The sequence below is a fragment of the Somniosus microcephalus genome, chromosome 6, assembly GCF_052327205.1.
Source record: "Somniosus microcephalus isolate GS21.2 chromosome 6, FLI_Smic_1.0, whole genome shotgun sequence".
NCBI lineage: Eukaryota > Metazoa > Chordata > Chondrichthyes > Squaliformes > Somniosidae > Somniosus > Somniosus microcephalus.
Genome location: NC_140992.1, coordinates 132767047 through 132787615, shown reverse-complemented (window position 1 = coordinate 132787615; position 20569 = coordinate 132767047). Strand labels below are relative to the sequence as shown.

General features: G+C 57.0%; 1 protein-coding gene across 1 annotated transcript in view; it reads left to right on the top strand.

The window, feature by feature from the left end:
• LOC147116084 (unconventional myosin-VIIa-like) overlaps nt 1–20569 on the top strand; it is a 507950-nt gene that overhangs the window by 79786 nt on the left and 407595 nt on the right. The window lies entirely within an intron of this gene.

Genomic DNA, 20569 nt, shown 5'->3' with positions numbered 1-20569 from the left:
CCAGTCACGAATGGTTCCTGTCATGGGTGGATCTCCTGTCCTGGATGGTTCCTGTCACATGTGGATCTCCTGTCACTGGCAGTTCCTGTCATGGGTGGTTCTCCTGTCACGGGTGGTTCCTGTCATGGCCGAGTTCTTGTCTCGGGTGGATCTCCTGTCACGGGCGGTTCCTGTCATGGCCGAGTTCTTGTCTCGGGTGGATCTCCTGTTATGGACGGTTCCTGTCACGGGCGGTTCCTGTCACAGCCGAGTTCTTGTCACGGGCGGATCTCCTGTCACGGGCGGGTTCCTTTCACAGTTGGATTCCTGTCACGGGCGGTTCCTGCCACGGGCGGTTCCTGTCACGGGTGGGTTCCTGTCATGGGTGGGTTCCTGTCATGGGTGGTTCCTGTCACGGCCGAGTTCTTGTCATGGGCAGATCTCCTGTCAAGGGTGGGTTCCAGTCATGGGTTAATCTGCTGTCACGGGTAATTCCTGTCATGGGTGGATCTCCTGTCACAGGTGGTTCGTGTCATGATCGGTTCCTGTCACGGGTGGGTCCTGTCATGGGTGGATCTCCTGTCACAGGTGCATCTCCTGTCATGGGTGGTACCTGCCACGGGTGGTACCTGTCACAGGTGGTTCCTGTCACGGGAGGTTCCTGTCATGCCGAGTTCTTGTCACAGGCGGATCTCCTGTCACAGGCGGATCTCCTTTCACGGGCGGGTTCCTGTCACGGGTGGATCTCCTGTGATGGGTGGTTCCTGTCATGGGTGGTTCCTGTCACGGCCAAGCCCTTGTCACGGCCGGATCTCCTGTCACGGGCGGGTTCCTGTCATGGGTGGATCTCCTGTCACAGGTGGTTCCTATCATTGGTAGTTCCTATCACTGGTGGTTCCTGTCACGGGTGGTTCCGAGTTCTTGTCACGTGTGGATCTCCTGTCACGAGTGCGTTCCTGTCATGGGTGGATCTCCTGTCACGGGTGGATCTCCTGTCACGGATGGTTCCTGTCATGGGTGGACCTTCTGTCCTGGACAGTTCCTGTCATGGGTGGATCAGCTGTCATGGGCAGTTCCTGTCATGGGTGGATCTCCTGTCACGGGCGGTTCCTGTCATGGCCGAGTTCTTGTCTCGGGTGGATCTCCTGTTATGGACGGTTCCTGTCACGGGCGGTTCCTGTCACGGCCGAGTTCTTGTCACGGGCGGATCTCCTGTCACGGGCTGTTCCTGTCACGGGCGTGTTCCTGTCATGGGTGGTTCCTGTCACGGCCGAGTTCTTGTCACGGGCAGATCTCCTGTCAAGGGCAGGTTCTTGACATGGGTGGTTCTCCTTTCACGCATGGTTCCTGTCACGGGTGGATCTCCTGTCATAGGTGGATCTCCTGTCATGGGTGGATCTCCTGTCATGGGCGGTTCCTATCACGGCCGAGTTCTTATCACGGGTGGCTCTCCTGTCATGGACGGTTAATGTCACGGGTGGTTCCTGTCTCGGGCGGTTCCTGTCATGGGTGGATCTCCTGTCACAGGTGGTTCCTGTCATTGGTGGTTCTCCTGTCATGGGTGGATCTCCTGTCATGGACGGATTCCTGTCACAGGCAGATCTCCTGTCATGGACGGTCCCTGTCATGGCTGGATCTCCTGTCATGGGTGGTTCCTGTCACAGCCAAGTTCTTGTCATGGGTGGATCTCCTGTCATGGATTGTTCCTGTCACAGGCAGATCTCCTGTCACGGGTGGGTTCCTTTCATGGGTGGATCTCCTGTCACGGGTGGTTCCTGTCATGGGTGGATCTCCTGTCAAAGGTGGTTCCTGTCACTGGTGGTTCCTGTCACGGGTGGTTCCTGTCACAGGTGGTTCTGGGTTCTTGTCACATGCAGATCTCCTGTCACGGGTGGGTTCCTGTCATGGGTGGATCTCCTGTCATGGACAGTTCCTGTCACGGGTGGATCTCCTGTCACGGGTGGTTCCTGTAATGGGTGGATCTCCTGTCACGGGCGGGTTCCTGTCACGGGTGGATCTCCTGTCACGGATGGTTCCTGTCATGGGTGGATCTCCTGTCCTGGACAGTTCCTGTCATGGGTGGATCTCCTGTCACGGGCAGTTCCTGTCATGGGTGGAACTCCTGCCACGGGCGGTTCCTTTCATGGCCGAGTTCTTGTCTCGGGTGGATCTCCTGTCATGGGCGGTTCCTGTCACGGCCGAGTTCTTGTCATGGGTGGATCTCCTGTCACAGGTGGGTTCCTGTCACGGGTGGATCTCCTGTCATAGGTGGTTCCTGTCATGGGCCGTTCCTGTCACGGTCGAGTTCTTGTCACTGGGGGATTTCCTGTCATGGGCGGGTTCCTGTCATGGGTGGATCTCCTGTCATGGGTGGTTCCTGTCATGGGTGGATCTCCTGACATGGGTGGTTCCTGTCATGGGTGGATCTCCTGTCATGGGTGGATCTCCTGTCACAGGTGGTTCCTGTCACGGGTGGTTCCTGTCACAGGTGGATCTCCTGTCATGGGGGTTCCTGTCATGGGCCGTTCCTGTCACGGCCGAGTTCTTGTCACTGGGGGATTGCCTGTCACGGGCGGGTTCCTGTCACGGGTGGATTCCTGTCATGGGTGGATCTCCTGTCATGGACAGTTCCTGTCACGGGTGGATCTCCTGTCACGGGTGGTTCCTCTCATGGGTGGATCTGCTGTCATGGATGGTTCCTTTCATGGGTGGATCTCCTGTCACGGGTGGTTCCTGTCATGGGTGGATCTCCTGTCAAAGGTGGTTCCTGTCACAGGTGGTTCCTGTCACGTGCAGATCTCCTGTCACGGTTGGGTTCCTGTCATGGGTGGATCTCCTGTCGCGGGCGGTTCCTGTCACGGCCGAGTTCTTATCTCGGGTGGATCTCCTGTTATGGACGGTTCCTGTCACGGGTGGTTCCTGTCACGGCCGAGTTCTTGTCACGGGCGGATCTCCTGTCATGGGTGGGTTCCTGTCACAGGTGGGTTCCTGTCACGGGCGGTTCCTGTCGCGGGCGTGTTCCTGTCATGGTGGATCTCCTATCATGGGCGGTTCCTGTCACGGTCGGTTCCTGTCACGGCCGAGTTCTTGTCACGGGTGGATCTCCTGTCACGGATGGGTTCCTGTCTTGGGTGGATCTCCTGTCATGGACAGTTCCTGTCATGGGTGGATCTCCAGTCACAGCTGGTTCCTGTCACGGGTGGATCTCCTGTCATGGGCGGGCTCCTGTCACGGGTGGATCTCCTGTCACGGATGTTTCCTGTCATGGGTGGTTCTCCTGTCCTGGACGGTTCCTGTCATGGGTAGATCTCCTGTCACAGGCGGTTCCTGTCACGGCCGAGTTCTTGTCTCGGGTGGATCTCCTGTTATGGACGGTTCCTGTCACAGGCGGTTCCTGTCACGGCCGAGTTCTTGTCACGGGCGGATCTCCTGTCACGGGCGGGTTCCTGTCACAGGTGGGTTCCTGTCACGGGCAGTTCCTGTCACAGGCATGTTCCTGTCATGGTTGGTTCCTGTCATGGCCGAGTTCTTGTCATGGGAAGATCTCCTGTTAAGGGCGGGTTCTTGACATGGGTGGATCTCCTTTCACAGCTGGTTCCGGTCACGGGTGGATCTCCTGTCATGCATGGATCTCCTGTCACAGGCGGTTCCTATCACGGCCGAGTTCTTATCACGGGTGGCTCTCCTGTCATGGACGGTTAATGTCACGGGTGGTTCCTGCCTCGGGCGGTTCCTGTCATGGATGGATCTCCTGTCACGGGTGGTTCCTGTCATTGGTTGTTCTCCTGTCATGGGTGGATCTCCTGTCATGGATGGATTCCTGTCACAGGCAAATCTCCTGTCACGGACAGTTCCTGTCATGGCTGGATCTCCTGTCACGGGTGGTTCCTGTCACGGCCAATTTCTTGTCATGGACGGATCTCCTGTCACGGATGGTTCCTGTCACGGGTGGATCTCCTGTCACAGGCGGGTTCCTGTCACGGGCGGATCTCCTGTCACGGGTGGGTGGGTGGATCTCCTGTCACGGGTGATTCCTGTCATGGGTGGATCTCCTGTCAAAAGTGGTTCCTGTCACGGGTGGTTCCTGTCACAGGTGGCTCTGAGTTCTTGTCACATGCAGATCTCCTGTCACGGGTGGGTTCCTGTCATGGGTGGATCTCCTGTCATGGACAGTTCCTGTCATGGGTGGATCTCCTGTCATGGGTGGATCTCCTGTCATGGGTGGATTTCCTGTCACGGGTGGTTCCTGTCACGGGTGGATCTCCTGTCACAGGTGGATCTCCTGTCACGGATGTTTCCTGTCATGGGTGGTTCCTGTCACGGCTGAGTTCTTGTCACGGGCAGATCTCCTGTCAAGGGCGGGTTCTTGACATGGGTGGATCTCCTTTCACGGACGGTTCCTGTCATGGGTTGATCTCCTGTCATGGGTGGATCTCCTGTCACGGGTGGATCTCCTGTCATGGGTGGTTCCTATCACGGCTGAGTTCTTATCATGGGTGGATCTCCTGTCATGGACGGTTAATGTCACGGGTGGTTCCTGTCTTGGGCGGTTCCTGTCATGTGTGGATCTCCTGTCACGGGTGGTTACTGTCATTGGTGGTTCTCCTGTCATGGGTGGATCTCCTGTCATGGACGGATTCCTGTCACAGGCAGATCTCCTGTCCCGGATGGTTCCTGTCATGGATGGATCTCCTGTCATGGGTGGTTCCTGTCATGGCCAAGTTCTTGTCATGCGCGGGTCTCCTGTCATGGATGGTTCCTGTCACGGGTGGATCTCCTGTCACGGGTGGTACCTGTCACGGGTGGTACCTGTCACAGGTGGTTCCTGTCACAGGAGGTTCCTGTCATGCCGAGTTCTTGTCACAGGCGGATCTCCTGTCACAGGCGGATCTCCTTTCACGGGCGGGTTCCTGTCACGGGTGGATCTCCTGTGATGGGTGGTTCCTGTCATGTGTGGTTCCTGTCACGGGTGGATATCCTGTCACAGGTGGTTCCTATCATTGGTGGTTCCTATCACTGGTGGTTCCTGTCACGGGTGGTTCCGAGTTCTTGTCACGTGCGGATCTCCTGTCACGAGTGCGTTCCTATCATGGGTGGATCTCCTGTCACGGGTGAATCCCCTGTCACAGGTGGTTCCTGTCATGGGTGGATCTCCTGTCACGGGCGGGTTCCTGTCACGGGTGGATCTCCTGTCATGGATGGTTCCTGTCACGGGTGGATCTCCTGTCACGGATGGTTCCTGTCATGGGTGGACCTTCTGTCCTGGACAGTTCCTGTCATGGGTGGATCTCCTGTCACGGGCAGTTCCTGTCATGGGTGGATCTCCTGTCACGGGCGGTTCCTGTCATGGCCGAGTTCTTGTCTCGGGTGGTTCTCCTGTTATGGACGGTTCCTGTCACGGGCGGTTCCTGTCACGGCCGAGTTCTTGTCACGGGCGGGTCTCCTGTCACGGGCTGTTCCTGTCACGGGCGTGTTCCTGTCATGGGTGGTTCCTGTCACGGCCGAGTTCTTTTCACGGGCAGATCTCCTGTCAAGGGCAGGTTCTTGACATGGGTGGTTCTCCTTTCACGGAAGATTCCTGTCACGGGTGGATCTCCTGTCATAGGTGGATCTCCTGTCATGGGTGGCTCTCCTGTCATGGACGGTTAATGTCACGGGTGGTTCCTGTCTCGGGCGGTTCCTGTCATGGGTGGATCTCCTGTCACGGGTGGTTCCTGTCATTGGTGGTTCTCCTGTCATGGGTGGATCTCCTGTCATGGATGGATTCCTGTCACAAGCAGATCTCCTGTCATGGACGGTCCCTGTCATGGCTGGATCTCCTGTCATGGGTGGTTCCTGTCACGGCCAAGTTCTTGTCATGGGTGGATCTCCTGTCATGGATTGTTCCTGTCACAGGCAGATCTCCTGTCACGGGCGGGTTCCTTTCATGGGTGGATCTCCTGTCACGGGTGGTTCCTGTCATGGGTGGATCTCCTGTCAAAGGTGGTTCCTGTCACTGGTGGTTCCTGTCACGGGTGGTTCCTGTCACAGGTGGTTCTGGGTTCTTGTCACGTGCAGATCTCCTGTCACGGGTGGGTTCCTGTCATGGGTGGATCTCCTGTCATGGACAGTTCCTGTCACAGGTGGATCTCCTGTCACGGGTGGTTCCTTTAATGGGTGGATCTCCTGTCACGGGCGGGCTCCTGTCACGGGTGGATCTCCTGTCACGGATGGTTCCTGTCATGAATGGATCACCTGTCCTGGACAGTTCCTGTCATGGGTGGATCTCCTGTCACGGGTGGGTTCCTGTCACGGGTGGATCTCCTGTCACAGGTGGTTCCTGTCATGGGCCGTTCCTGTCACGGTCGAGTTCTTGTCACTGGGGGATTTCCTGTCACGGGCGGGTTCCTGTCATGGGTGGATCTCCTTTCACGGGTGGTTCTTATCATGGGTGGATCTCCTGACATGGGTGGTTCCTGTCATGGGTGGATCTCCTGTCATGGGTGGATCTCCTGTCACAGGTGGTTCCTGTCATGGGTGGATCTCCTGTCAAAGGTGGTTCCTGTCACGGGTGGTTCCTGTCACAGGTGGTTCTGGGTTCTTGTCACGTGCAGATCTCCTGTCACGGGTGGGTTCCTGTCATGGGTGGATCTCCTGTCATGGACAGTTCCTGTCATGGGTGGATCTCCTGTCACGGGTGGTTCCTATCATTGGTGGTTCCTATCACTGGTGGTTCCTGTCACGGGTGGTTCCGAGTTCTTGTCACGTGCGGATCTCCTGTCACGAGTGCGTTCCTATCATGGGTGGATCTCCTGTCACGGGTGAATCCCCTGTCACAGGTGGTTCCTGTCATGGGTGGATCTCCTGTCACGGGCGGGTTCCTGTCACGGGTGGATCTCCTGTCACGGATGGTTCCTGTCACGGGTGGATCTCCTGTCACGGATGCTTCCTGTCATGGGTGGACCTTCTGTCCTGGACAGTTCCTGTCATGGGTGGATCTCCTGTCACGGGCAGTTCCTGTCATGCGTGGATCTCCTGTCACGGGCGGTTCCTGTCATGGCCGAGTTCTTGTCTCGGGTGGATCTCCTGTTATGGACGGTTCCTGTCACGGGCGGTTCCTGTCACGGCCGAGTTCTTGTCACGGGCGGGTCTCCTGTCACGGGCTGTTCCTGTCACGGGCGTGTTCCTGTCATGGGTGGTTCCTGTCACGGCCGAGTTCTTTTCACGGGCAGATCTCCTGTCAAGGGCAGGTTCTTGACATGGGTGGTTCTCCTTTCACGGAAGATTCCTGTCACTGGTGGATCTCCTGTCATAGGTGGATCTCCTGTCATGGGTGGCTCTCCTGTCATGGACGGTTAATGTCACGGGTGGTTCCTGTCTCGGGCGGTTCCTGTCATGGGTGGATCTCCTGTCACGGGTGGTTCCTGTCATTGGTGGTTCTCCTGTCATGGGTGGATCTCCTGTCATGGATGGATTCCTGTCACAAGCAGATCTCCTGTCATGGACGGTCCCTGTCATGGCTGGATCTCCTGTCATGGGTGGTTCCTGTCACGGCCAAGTTCTTGTCATGGGTGGATCTCCTGTCATGGATTGTTCCTGTCACAGGCGGATCTCCTGTCACGGGCGGGTTCCTTTCATGGGTGGATCTCCTGTCATGGGTGGTTCCTGTCATGGGTGGATCTCCTGTCAAAGGTGGTTCCTGTCACTGGTGGTTCCTGTCACGGGTGGTTCCTGTCACAGGTGGTTCTGGGTTCTTGTCATGTGCAGATCTCCTGTCACGGGTGGGTTCCTGTCATGGGTGGATCTCCTGTCATGGACAGTTCCTGTCACAGGTGGATCTCCTGTCACGGGTGGTTCCTTTAATGGGTGGATCTCCTGTCACGGGCGGGCTCCTGTCACGGGTGGATCTCCTGTCACGGATGGTTCCTGTCATGAATGGATCACCTGTCCTGGACAGTTCCTGTCATGGGTGGATCTCCTGTCACGGGTGAGTTCCTGTCACGGGTGGATCTCCTGTCACAGGTGGTTCCTGTCATGGGCCGTTCCTGTCACGGTCGAGTTCTTGTCACTGGGGGATTTCCTGTCACGGGCGGGTTCCTGTCATGGGTGGATCTCCTGTCACGGGTGGTTCTTGTCATGGGTGGATCTCCTGACACGGGTGGTTCCTGTCATGGGTGGATCTCCTGTCATGGGTGGATCTCCTGTCACAGGTGGTTCCTGTCATGGGTGGATCTCCTGTCAAAGGTGGTTCCTGTCACGGGTGGTTCCTGTCACAGGTGGTTCTGGGTTCTTGTCACGTGCAGATCTCCTGTCACGGGTGGATTCCTGTCATGGGTGGAACTCCTGTCATGGACAGTTCCTGTCACGGGTGGATCTCCTGTCACGGGTGGTTCCTGTAATGGGTGGATCTCCTGTCACGGGCAGTTCCTGTCACGGGTGGATCTCCTTTCATGGGCGGGCTCCTGTCATGGGTGGCTCTCCTGTCACAGATGTTTCCTGTCATGGGTGGATCTCCTGTCCTGGACGGTTCCTGTCATGGGTAGATCTCCTGTCACAGGTGGTTCCTGTCACGGCCGAGTTCTTGTCTTGGGTGGATCTCCTGTTATGGACGGTTCCTGTCACAGGCGGTTCCTGTCACGGCCGAGTTCTTGTCACGGGTGGATCTCCTGTCACGGGAGGGATCCTGTCACAGGTGGGTTCCTGTCACGGGCGGGTCCTGTCACGGGCGTGTTCCTGTCATGGTTGGTTCCTGTCACGGCCGAGTTCTTGTCATGGGAAGATCTCCTGTTAAGGGCGGGTTCTTGACATGGGTGGATCTCCTTTCACAGCTGGTTCCGGTCACGGGTGGATCTCCTGTCATGGGTGGATCTCCTGTCATGGGTGGATCTCCTGTCACAGGCGGTTCCTATCACGGACGAGTTCTTATCACAGTTGGCTCTCCTGTCATGGACGGTTAATGTCACGGGTGGTTCCTGTCTCAGGCGGTTACTGTCATGTGTGGATCTCCTGTCACGGGTGGTTCCTGTCATTGGTGGTTCTCCTGTCATGGGTGGATCTCCTGCCATGGATGGATTCCTGTCACAGGCAGATCTCCTGTCACGGGCGGGTTCCTGTCACGGGCGGATCTCCTGTCACGGGCGGGTTCCTTTCATGGGTGGATCTCCTGTCACGGGTGATTCCTGTCATGGGTGGATCTCCTGTCAAAGGTGGTTCCTGTCACGGGTGGTTCCTGTCACAAGTGGTTCTGAGTTCTTGTCACATGCAGATCTCCTGTCACGGGTGTGTTCCTGTCATGGCTGGATCTCCTGTCATGGGTGGTTCCTGTCATGGCCAATTTCTTGTCATGGACGGATCTCCTGTCACGGATGGTTCCTGTCACGGGTGGATCTCCTGTCATGGGCGGGTTCCTGTCACGGGCTGATCTCCTGTCACGGGCGGGTTCCTTTCATGGGTGGATCTCCTGTCACGGGTGATTCCTGTCATGGGTGGATCTCCTGTCAAAGGTGGTTCCTGTCACGGGTGGTTCCTGTCACAGGTGGTTCTGAGTTCTTGTCACATGCAGATCTCCTGTCACGGGTGTGTTCCTGTCATGGGTGGATCTCCTGTCATGGACAGTTCCTGTCACGGGTGGATCTCCTGTTGTGGGTGGATCTGCTGTCACGGGTGGATCTCCTGTCACGGGTGGATCTCCTGTCACAGGTGGATCTCCTGTCATGGATGTTTCCTGTCATGGGTGGTTCCTGTCACGGCTGAGTTCTTGTCACGGGCAGATCTCCTGTCAAGGGCGGGTTCTTGACATGGGTGGATCTCCTCTCACGGACGGTTCCTGTCAGGGTGGATCTCCTGTCATGGGTTGATCTCCTGTCATGGGTGGTTCCTGTCATGGGTGGATCTCCTGTCAAAGGTGGTTCCTGTCATGGGTGGTTCCTGTCATGGGTGGATCTCCTGTCAAAGGTGGTTCCTGTCACTGGTGGTTCCTGTCACGGGTGGTTCCTGTCACAGGTGGTTCTGGGTTCTTGTCACGTGCAGATCTCCTGTCACGGGTGGGTTCCTGTCATGGGTGGATCTCCTGTCATGGACAGTTCCTGTCACGGGTGGATCTCCTGTCATGGGTGGTTCCTGTAATGGGTGGTTCTCCTGTCACGGGCGGGCTCCTGTCACGGGTGGATCTCCTGTCACGGATGGTTCCTGTCATGAGTGGATCTCCTGTCCTGGACAGTTCCTGTCATGGGTGGATCTCCTGTCACGGGTGGGTTCCTGTCATGGGTGGATCTCCTGTCACAGGTGGTTCCTGTCATGGGCCGTTCCTGTCATGGTCGAGTTCTTGGCACTGGGGGATTTCCTGTCACAGGCGGGTTCCTATCATGGGTGGATCTCCTGTCATGGGTGGTTCCTGTCATGGGTGGATCTCCTGTCACGGGTGGTTCCTGTCATGGGTGGATCTCCTGTCAAAGGTGGTTCCTGTCACTGGTGGTTCCTGTCACAGGTGGTTCCTGTCACAGGTGGTTCTGGGTTCTTGTCACGTGCAGATCTCCTGTCACGGGTGGGTTCCTGTCATGGGTGGATCTCCTGTCATGGACAGTTCCTGTCACGGGTGGATCTCCTGTCACGGGTGGTTCCTATAATGGGTGGATCTCCTGTCACGGGCGGGCTCCTGTCACGGGTGGATCTCCTGTCACGGATGGTTCCTGTCATGAGTGGATCTCCTGTCCTGGACAGTCCCTGTCATGGGTGGATCTCCTGTCACGGGTGGGTTCCTGTCACGGGTGGATCTCCTGTCACAGGTGGATCTCCTGTCATGGATGTTTCCTGTCATGGGTGGTTCCTGTCACGGCTGAGTTCTTGTCACAGGCAGATCTCCTGTCAAGGGCGGGTTCTTGACATGGCTGGATCTCCTCTCACGGACGATTCCTGTCACGGGTGGATCTCCTGTCATGGGTTGATCTCCTGTCATGGGTGGATCTCCTGTCACGGGCGGTTCCTATCACGGCCGAGTTCTTATCATGGGTGGATCTCCGGTCATGGATGGTTAATGTCACGGGTGGTTCCTGTCTTGGGCGGTTCCTGTCGTGGGTGGATCTCCTGTTACGTGTGGTTCCTGTCATTGGTGGTTCTCCTGTCATGGGTGGATCTCCTGTCATGGACGGATTCCTGTCACAGGCAGATCTCCTGTCACGGACGGTTCCTGTCATGGCTGGATCTCCTGTCATGGGTGGTTCCTGTCATGGCCAAGTTCTTGTCATGCGCGGGTCTCCTGTCACGGATGGTTCCTGTCATGGGTTGATCTCCTGTCACGGGCGGGTTCCTGTCACGGGCGGATCTCCTGTCACAGGCGGGTTCCTTTCATGGGTGGATCTCCAGTCATGGGTGGTTCCTGTCATGGGTGGTTCTCCTGCCAAAGGTGGTTCCTGTCACTGGTGGTTCCTGTCACGGGTGGTTCCTGTCACAGGTGGTTCTGAGTTTTTGTCACGTGCAGATCTCCTGTCACGGGTGGGTTCCTGTCATGGGTGGATCTCCTGTCATGGACAGTTCCTGTCACGGGTGGATCTCATGTCACTGGTGGTTCCTCTCACAGGTGGATCTGCTATCATGGATGGTTCCTTTCATGAGTGGATCTCCTGTCACGGGTGGTTCCTGCCATGGGTGGATCTCCTGTCAAAGGTGGTTCCTGTCACAGGTGGTTCTGAGTTCTTGTCACGTGCAGATCTCCTGTCACGTGTGGGTTCCTGTCATGGGTGGATCTCCTGTCACGGACAGTTCCTGTCACGGGTGGATCTCCTGTAACGGGTGAATCTGCTGTCACGGGTGGTTCCTGTCACGGCCGAGTTCTTGTCATGGGCAGATCTCCTGTCAAGGGCGGGTTCTTGACATGGGTGGATCTCTTTTCACGGACGGTTCCTGTCACGGGTGGATCTCCTGTCATGGGTGGATCTCCTGTAATGGGTGGATCTCCCGTCACGGGCGGTTCCTACCACGGATGAGTTCTTATCACGGGTGGATCTCCTGTCATGGACGGTTAATGTCACAGCTGGTTCCTGTCTTGGGCGGTTCCTGTCATGGGTGGATCTCCTGTCACGGGTGGTTCCTGTCATTGGTGGTTCTCCTGTCATGGATGGATCTCCTGTCATGGACGGATACCTGTCACAGGTAGATCTCCTGTCACGGACGGTTCCTGTCATGGCTGGATCTCCTATCATGGGTGGTTCCTGTCACGGCCAAGTTCTTGTCATGGGCGGGTTTCCTGTCACGGATGGTTCCTGTCATGGGTGGATCTCCTGTCATGGGCGGGTTCCTGTCATGGGCGGGTTCCTTTCATGGGTGGATCTCCTGTCACTGGTGGTTACTGTCATGGGTGGATCGCCTGTCAAAGGTGGTTCCTCTCACTGGTGGTTCCTGTCACTGGTGGTTCCTGTCACAGGTGGTTCTGAGTTCTTGTCACGTGCAGATCTCCTGTCACAGGTGGGTTCCTGTCATGGGTGGATCTCCTATCATGGAAAGGTCCTGTCACAGGTGGATCTCCTGTCACAGGTGGTTCCTGTAACGGGTGGATCTCCTGTCACGGGTGGTTTCCTGTCACGGGTGGATCTGCTGTCACAGATGGTTCCTGTCATGGGTGGAACTCCTGTCCTGGACGGTTCCTGTCACGGGTGGATCTCCTGTCACGGGCAGTTCATGTCATGGGTGGATCTCCTGTCACGGGTGGTTCCTGTCACAGACGAGTTTTTGTCTCGGGTGAATCTCCTGTCATGGGTGGTTCCTGTCACGGCCAAGTTATTGTCACGGCCGGATCTCCTGTCACGGGTGGGTTCCTGTCACAGGTGGATCTCCTGTCATGGGTGGTACCTGTCACGGATGGTACCTGTCACAGGTGGTTCCTGTCACGGGAGGTTCCTGTCATGCCAAGTTCTTGTCACAGGCGAATCTCCTGTAACAGGCGGATCTCCTTTCACGGGCGTGTTCCTGTCACGGGTGGATCTCCTGTCATGGGTGGTTCCTGTCATGGGTGGTTCCTGTCACGGCCAAGTTCTTGTCATGGCCGGATCTCCTGTCATGGGCGGGTTCCTGTCACAGGTGGATCTCCTGTCACAGGTGGTTCCTATCATTGGTGGTTCCTATCACTGGTGGTTCCTGTCACGGGTGATTCCGAGTTCTTGTCACGTGCGGATCTCCTGTCATGAGTGGGTTCCTGTCATGGGTGGATCTCATGTCACAGGTGGTTCCTGTCACGGGTGGATCTCCTGTCACGGGCGGGTTCCTGTCACGGGTGGATCTCCTGTCACGGATGGTTCCTGTCACGGGTGGATCTCCTGTCATGGATGGTTCCTGTCATGGGTGGACCTTCTGTCCTGGATGGTTCCTGTCATGGGTGGATCTCCTGTCACGGCCGAGTTCTTGTCTCGGGTGGATCTCCTGTTATGGACGGATCCTGTCACGGGCGGTTCCTGTCACAGGCGTGTTCCTGTCATGGGTGGTTCCTGTCATGGCCGAGTTCTGGTCACGGGCAGATCTCCTGTCAAGGGCGGGTCCTTGACATGGGTGGATCTCCTTTCACGGACGGTTCCTGTCATGGGTGGATCTCCTGTCAAAGGTGGTTCCTGTCACTGGTGGTTCCTGTCATGGGCGTGTTCCTGTCATGGGTGGTTCCTGTCACGGCCGAGTTCTTTTCACGGGCAGATCTCCTGTCAAGGGCAGGTTCTTGACATGGGTGGTTCTCCTTTCACGGAAGATTCCTGTCACGGGTGGATCTCCTGTCATAGGTGGATCTCCTGTCATGGGTGGCTCTCCTGTCATGGACGGTTAATGTCACGGGTGGTTCCTGTCTCGGGCGGTTCCTGTCATGGGTGGATCTCCTGTCACGGGTGGTTCCTGTCATTGGTGGTTCTCCTGTCATGGGTGGATCTCCTGTCATGGATGGATTCCTGTCACAAGCAGATCTCCTGTCATGGACGGTCCCTGTCATGGCTGGATCTCCTGTCATGGGTGGTTCCTGTCACGGCCAAGTTCTTGTCATGGGTGGATCTCCTGTCATGGATTGTTCCTGTCACAGGCAGATCTCCTGTCACGGGCAGGTTCCTTTCATGGGTGGATCTCCTGTCACGGGTGGTTCCTGTCATGGGTGGATCTCCTGTCAAAGGTGGTTCCTGTCACTGGTGGTTCCTGTCACGGGTGGTTCCTGTCACAGGTGGTTCTGGGTTCTTGTCACGTGCAGATCTCCTGTCACGGGTGGGTTCCTGTCATGGGTGGATCTCCTGTCATGGACAGTTCCTGTCACAGGTGGATCTCCTGTCACGGGTGGTTCCTTTAATGGGTGGATCTCCTGTCACGGGCAGGCTCCTGTCACGGGTGCATCTCCTGTCACGGATGGTTCCTGTCATGAATGGATCACCTGTCCTGGACAGTTCCTGTCATGGGTGGATCTCCTGTCACGGGTGGGTTCCTGTCACGGGTGGATCTCCTGTCACAGGTGGTTCCTGTCATGGGCCGTTCCTGTCACGGTCGAGTTCTTGTCACTGGGGGATTTCCTGTCACGGGCGGGTTCCTGTCATGGGTGGATCTCCTGTCACGGGTGGTTCTTGTCATGGGTGGATCTCCTGACACGGGTGGTTCCTGTCATGGGTGGATCTCCTGTCATGGGTGGATCTCCTGTCACAGGTGGTTCCTGTCATGGGTGGATCTCCTGTCAAAGGTGGTTCCTGTCACGGGTGGTTCCTGTCACAGGTGGTTCTGGGTTCTTGTCACGTGCAGATCTCCTGTCACGGGTGGGTTCCTGTCATGGGTGGATCTCCTGTCATGGACAGTTCCTGTCACGGGTGGATCTCCTGTCACGGGTGGTTCCTGTAATGGGTGGATCTCCTGTCACGGGCAGTTCCTGTCACGGGTGGATCTCCTGTCATGGGCGGGCTCCTGTCACGGGTGGATCTCCTGTCACAGATGTTTCCTGTCATGGGTGGATCTCCTGTCCTGGACGGTTCCTGTCATGGGTAGATCTCCTGTCACAGGCGGTTCCTGTCACGGCCGAGTTCTTGTCTTGGGTGGATCTCCTGTTATGGACGGTTCCTGTCACAGGCGGTTCCTGTCACGGACGAGTTCTTGTCACGGGTGGATCTCCTGTCACGGGAGGGTTCCTGTCACAGGTGGGTTCCTGTCACGGGCGGGTCCTGTCACGGGCGTGTTCCTGTCATGGTTGGTTCCTGTCACGGCCGAGTTCTTGTCATGGGAAGATCTCCTGTTAAGGGCGGGTTCTTGACATGGGTGGATCTCCTTTCACAGCTGGTTCCTGTCTCGGGCGGTTACTGTCATGTGTGGATCTCCTGTCACGGGTGGTTCCTGTCATTGGTGGTTCTCCTGTCATGGGTGGATCTCCTGCCATGGATGGATTCCTGTCACAGCCAGATCTCCTGTCACGGGCGGGTTCCTGTCACGGGCGGATCTCCTGTCACGGGCGGGTTCCTTTCATGGGTGGATCTCCTGTCACGGGTGATTCCTGTCATGGGTGGATCTCCTGTCAAAGGTGGTTCCTGTCACGGGTGGTTCCTGTCACGGGTGGTTCCTGTCACAGGTGGTTCTGGGTTCTTGTCACGTGCAGATCTCCTGTCACGGGTGGGTTCCTGTCATGGGTGGATCTCCTGTCATGGACAGTTCCTGTCACGGGTGGATCTCCTGTCATGGGTGGTTCCTGTAATGGGTGGTTCTCCTGTCACGGGCGGGCTCCTGTCACGGGTGGATCTCCTGTCACGGATGGTTCCTGTCATGAGTGGATCTCCTGTCCTGGACAGTTCCTGTCATGGGTGGATCTCCTGTCACGGGTGGGTTCCTGTCATGGGTGGATCTCCTGTCACAGGTGGTTCCTGTCATGGGCCGTTCCTGTCATGGTCGAGTTCTTGGCACTGGGGGATTTCCTGTCACAGGCGGGTTCCTGTCATGGGTGGATCTCCTGTCACGGGTGGTTCCTGTCATGGGTGGATCTCCTGTCACGGGTGGTTCCTGTCATGGGTGGATCTCCTGTCATGGGTGGATCTCCTGTCATGGATTGTTCCTGTCACAGGCAGATCTCCTGTCACGGGCGGGTTCCTATCATGGGTGGATCTCCTGTCATGGGTGGTTCCTGTCATGGGTGGATCTCCTGTCAAAGGTGGTTCCTGTCACTGGTGGTTCCTGTCACAGGTGGTTCCTGTCACAGGTGGTTCTGGGTTCTTGTCACGTGCAGATCTCCTGTCACGGGTGGGTTCCTGTCATGGGTGGATCTCCTGTCATGGACAGTTCCTGTCATGGGTGGATCTCCTGTCACGGGTGGTTCCTATAATGGGTGGATCTCCTGTCACGGGCGGGCTCCTGTCACGGGTGGATCTCCTGTCACGGATGGTTCCTGTCATGAGTGGATCTCCTGTCCTGGACAGTCCCTGTCATGGGTGGATCTCCTGTCACGGGTGGGTTCCTGTCACGGGTGGATCTCCTGTCACAGGTGGATCTCCTGTCATGGATGTTTCCTGTCATGGGTGGTTCCTGTCACGGCTGAGTTCTTGTCACAGGCAGATCTCCTGTCAAGGGCGGGTTCTTGACATGGCTGGATCTCCTCTCACGGATGATTCCTGTCACGGGTGGATCTCCTGTCATGGGTGGATCTCCTGTCATGGGTGGATCTCCTGTCACGGGCGGTTCCTATCACGGCCGAGTTCTTATCATGGGTGGATCTCCGGTCATGGATGGTTAATGTCACGGGTGGTTCCTGTCTTGGGCGGTTCCTGTCGTGGGTGGATCTCCTGTTATGTGTGGTTCCTGTCATTGGTGGTTCTCCTGTCATGGGTGGATCTCCTGTCATGGACGGATTCCTGTCACAGGCAGATCTCCTGTCACGGACGGTTCCTGTCATGGCTGGATCTCCTGTCATGGGTGGTTCCTGTCATGGCCAAGTTCTTGTCATGCGCGGGTCTCCTGTCACGGATGGTTCCTGTCACGGGTTGATCTCCTGTCACGGGCGGGTTCCTGTCACGGGCGGATCTCCTGTCACAGGCGGGTTCCTTTCATGGGTGGATCTCCAGTCACGGGTGGTTCCTGTCATGGGTGGTTCTCCTGCTAAAGGTGGTTCCTGTCACTGGTGGTTCCTGTCACGGGTGGTTCCTGTCACAGGTGGTTCTGAGTTTTTGTCACGTGCAGATCTCCTGTCACGGGTGGGTTCCTGTCATGGGTGGATCTCCTGTCATGGACAGTTCCTGTCACGGGTGGATCTCATGTCACTGGTGGTTCCTCTCACAGGTGGATCTGCTATCATGGATGGTTCCTTTCATGAGTGGATAACCTGTCACGGGTGGTTCCTGTCATGGGTGGATCTCCTGTCAAAGGTGGTTCCTGTCACAGGTGGTTCTGAGTTCTTGTCACGTGCAGATCTCCTGTCACGGGTGGGTTCCTGTCATGGGTGGATCTCCTGTCACGGACAGTTCCTGTCACGGGTGGATCTCCTGTCACGGGTGGTTCCTCTAATGGGTGGATCTCCTGTCACGGGCGGGTTCCTGTCACGGGTGGATCTCCTGTCACGGATGGTTCCTGTCATGGGTGGATCTCCTGACCTGGACAGTTCCTGTCACAGGTGGATCTCCTGTCACGGGCAGTTCCTGTCATGGGTGGAACTCCTGTCACGGGCGGTTCCTGTCATGGCTGAGTTCTTGTCTCGGGTGGATCTCCTGTCATGGGCGGTTCCTGTCACGGCCGAGTTCTTGTCACGGGCGGATCTCCTGTCATGGGTGGGTTCCTGTCACGGGTGGATCTCCTGTCACAGGTGGTTCCTGTCATGGGCCGTTCCTATCATGGTCGAGTTCTTGTCACTGGGGGATTTCCTGTCACGGGCGGGTTCCTGTCATGGGTGGATCTCCTGTCACGGGTGGTTCCTGTCATGGGTGGATCTCCTGTCACGGGTGGTACCTGTCATGGGTGGATCTCCTATCATGGGTGGTTCCTGTCATGGGCCGTTCCTGTCAAGGCCGAGTTCTTGTCACTGGGGGATTTCCTGTCACGGGTGGGTTCCTGTCATGGGTGGTTCCTGTCACAGGTGGTTCTGAGTTCTTGTCACGTGCAGATCTCCTGTCACGGTTGGGTTCCTGTCATGGGTGGATCTCCTGTCATGGACAGTTCCTGTCACGGGTGGATCTCCTGTCACGGCTGGTTCCTCTCACGGGTGGATCTGCTGTCACGGATGGTTCCTTTCATGAGTGGATCTCCTGTCACGGGCAGTTCCTGTCATGGGTGGATCTCCTGTCAAAGGTTGTTTCTGTCACAAGTGGTTCCTGTCATGTGCAGGTCTCCTGTCACGGTTGGGTTCCTGTCATGGGTGGATCTCCTGTCACGGGCGGTTCCTGTCACTAGTGGATCTCCTTTCACGGGCGGTTCCTGTCATGGGCAGATTGCCTTTCACGGACGGAATCCTGTAATGGGTGGATCCCGTCATGGGTGGATCTCCTGTCACGGGCAGTTCCTGTCATGGGTGGATCTCCTGTCACGGGCGGTTCCTGTCACGGCCGAGTTCTTGTCACGGGCAGATCTCCTGTCACGGGTGGGTTCCTGTCACAGGTGGGTTCCTTTCACGGGCGGTTGCGGTCATGGGTGTGTTCCTGTCATGGGTGTATCTCCTATCACGGGCGGTTGCTGTCACGGTCGGTTCCTGTCACGGCCGAGTTCTTGTCACATGCAGATCTCCTGTCACGGGTGGGTTCCTGTCATGGGTGGATCTCCTGTCACAGACAGTTCCTGTCATGGGTGGATCTCCTGTCACGGCTGGATCTCCTGTCACGGGTGGTTCCTGACATGGGTGGATCTCCTGTCATGGGCGGGTTCATGTCACGGGTGGATCTCCTGTCACGGATGGTTCCTGTCATGGGTGGATCTCCTGTCCTGGACGGTTCCTGTCACAGGTGGATCTCCTGTCATGGGCAGTTCCTGTCATGGGTGGATCTCCTGTCACGGGCAGTTCTTCTCACGGCCAAGTTCTTGTCTCGGGTGGATCTCCTGTCATGGGCGGTTCCTGTCACGGCCGAGTTCTTGTCACGGGCAGATCTCCTGTCACGGGTGGATCTCCTGTCATGGGCGGTTCCTGTCATTGGTGGATCTCCTGTCACAGGTGGTTCCTGTCATGGGCGGTTCCTGTCACGGGTGGCTCCTGTCACACTTGGTTCTTGTCATGGCCGAGTTCTTGTCACGGGCGGATCTCCTGTCACGGGCGGGTTCCTGTCACAGGTTGATCTCCTGTCACGGGTGGTTCCTATCACTGGTGGTTTCTATCACTGGTGGTTCCTGTCACTGGTGGCTCCTGTCACGGGTGGTTCCTGTCACGGGTGGTTCCGAGTTCTTGTCACGGGTGGATCTCCTGTCACGGGTGGGTTCCTGTCATGGGTGGATGTGCTGTCACGGACAGTTCCTGTCATGGGTGGACCTCCTGTCATGGGTGGATCTCCTGTCATGTGTGGTTCCTGTCATGGGTGGATCTCCTGTCACGGGTGGGTTCCTGTCACGGGTGGATCTCCAGTCACGGATGGTTCCTGTCATGGGTGGATCTCCTGTCCTGGACGGTTCCTGTCACACGTGGATCTCCTGTCACAGGCAGTTCCTGTCATGGGTGGTTCTCCTGTCACGGGCGGTTCCTGTCATGGCCGAGTTCTTGTCTCGGGTGGATCTCCTGTCACGGGCGGTTCCTGTCACGGCCGAGTTCTTGTCTCGGGTGGATCTCCTGTTATGGATGGTTCCTGTCACGGGCGGTTCCTGTCACGGCCGAGTTCTTGTCACGGGCGGATCTCCTGTCATGGGCGGGTTCCTTTCACAGTTGGATTCCTGTCACGGGTGGGTTCCTGTCATGGGTGGTTCCTGTCACGGCCGAGTTCTTGTCATGGGCAGATCTCCTGTCAAGGGCGGGTTCCAGTCATGGGTTAATCTCCTGTCACGTGTGATTCCTGTCATGGGTGGATCACCTGTCACAGGTGGTTTGTGTCACGATCGGTTCCTGTCACGGGTGGGTCCTGTCACGGGTGGATCTCCTGTCACAGGTAGATCTCCTGTCACGGGTGGTACCTGTCACGGGTGGTACCTGTCACAGGTGGTTCCTGTCACGGGAGGTTCCTGTCATGCCAAGTTCTTGTCACAGGCGGATCTCCTGTCACAGGCGGATCTCCTTTCATGGGCGGGTTCCTGTCACGGGTGGATCTCCTGTGATGGGTGGTTCCTATCATGGGTGGTTCCTGTCACGGCCAAGTCCTTGTCATGGCCGGATCTCCTGTCACGGGCGGGTTCCTGTCACGGGTGGATCTCCTGTCACAGGTGGTTCCTATCATTGGTGGTTCCTATCACTGGTGGTTCCTGTCACGGGTGGTTCCGAGTTCTTGTCACGTGCGGATATCCTGTCACGAGTGGGTACCTGTCATGGGTGGATCTCCTGTCACGGGTGGATCTCCTGTCACAGGTGGATCTCCTGTCATGGGCGGGGTCCTGTCACGGGTGGATCTCTTGTCACGGATGGTTCCTGTCACGAGTGGATCTCCTGTCACGGATGGTTCCTGTCATGGGTGGACCTTCTGCCCTGGACGGTTCCTGTCATGGGTGGATCTCCTGTCATGCGCAGTTCCTGTCATGG